At 31.1% G+C, this 1501-nt stretch overlaps 1 pseudogene; it reads left to right on the top strand.

Annotated features, from left to right (window-relative positions):
* Window positions 1-963: 963 nt before the first annotated feature.
* Window positions 964-1060, top strand: LOC122117589 (annotated as a pseudogene).
* Window positions 1061-1501: the final 441 nt, after the last annotated feature.

The following is a 1501-nucleotide window of genomic DNA, read 5'->3' on the forward strand; positions in this document are numbered from 1 at the left end:
TATATAATATAATTAAAAGGCACAGGTTTGCATTGTTCTGTTGTAGTTACTTTATCAAAGGCTACTCTGTTTTAAAGTATTATTCCATTATCTCTACCTTAGTGTTTGATAGAGTTAGACCTAAAGCTTTACCATTTGTAGATTTACAGCATGGAGGCAAGAGGAAACACTGTGATTAAAACAGTATCAATTTAATGCCTAATAACGAGGAGAAACATATGGACTTCTCCTGCAACTGTGAAAATATTTGGTGATAAAAAGGCAGTAGTGTAAGTTCCTGCCTGGTTGGATGGTAGACAGGCCAGGACATTAAGTAATCATGCATATGAACAATTTTTTCACCTTCTTGGCTTTAGCTACTTTTGAAATGGAAGGTATAATAAACAATTATATTTTGATAAAATACCTTCTAGTCTGAACAGTTCTGTTTGAACTGTTCATCTCTCTATGATCCCTTGTAACCAAGATTAGTTTTGTTCTAGTAAGACAATCTATGCTGTCAGGGTAAGATATTCTGTTTGGTCTGTTCCCACATGGAAGAAGGGTAAAGGCTCAGGTAGACATTTGTGCCAGTAACACCTCATTTGGGAAAATATCAGCTGAAGAAGTTTAGAAGTAGCTCTTAAGCAACGCTTACTTTGAATCCATTAGGTCCACATAGCTAACACAGTTGGATAAATAAGTACTTGAAAAACCCATCACCTTTGGACCTATCTATAAATAATTGAGAGTATGATCAAATTCCAAATAAAAAGACTTAAGATAGTCATTGACAAAAAAATTTGCAAATGTGAGCAATTGATTGATCAATACAATTTTTTTCTATTATTCACAGAATTTTAGGGAAATAAGATCGATAGCATTGTTAGGAACAATACGGTTTCCTTGTTACAAGTAGGCACCCATAGATATAGGCTTGTATAAAGATTGCATCATTAACTACTTAAATTTAGAGGATACTACATGCTTCAGCAGCACGAATACTCAAATTACAATGCAGAGATTAACATGGCACTTGCACAAGGATAACATGAAAATTTGAGAAGTATTCATATGTTTCATTCTTCAGATGCAAGAAATGAAAAACAGTTATTAAAACAAAATTACAGCTGTAACAATACACGTAATACATATAATTAAATTTAGTTTGACATCAGTGTATTAAATATTCACCTCAGAAAGGCGTTTACATAGCATAAACTTTACAAAACTTTTCAAATTAGATAACATTGTCATTTTATCCCAAAGAAAAATAATATTAAGACCTAGAAAAAAAGGAATCAAACTGTTTCTATATGGAATGCAATCAGAAAGGACACATTAATGAACCTAAATATTATAAAATAATGTAGAATTCAAAGTATATCTAGGAGAAAATAAAATAAATTATGAACATTATGCAAACATAGAATATAGAATATTTTAAAATATACTTTTTCAGACAAGCACCAGAAATATTTTAGTTTCTGTACTACTCATTTCAACAGGTAAGTTAAAATTG

This window comes from Dipodomys spectabilis, unplaced genomic scaffold (genome assembly GCF_019054845.1).
Source record: "Dipodomys spectabilis isolate Male_0828 unplaced genomic scaffold, ASM1905484v1 ptg000144l, whole genome shotgun sequence".
Taxonomy (NCBI): Eukaryota; Metazoa; Chordata; class Mammalia; order Rodentia; family Heteromyidae; genus Dipodomys; species Dipodomys spectabilis.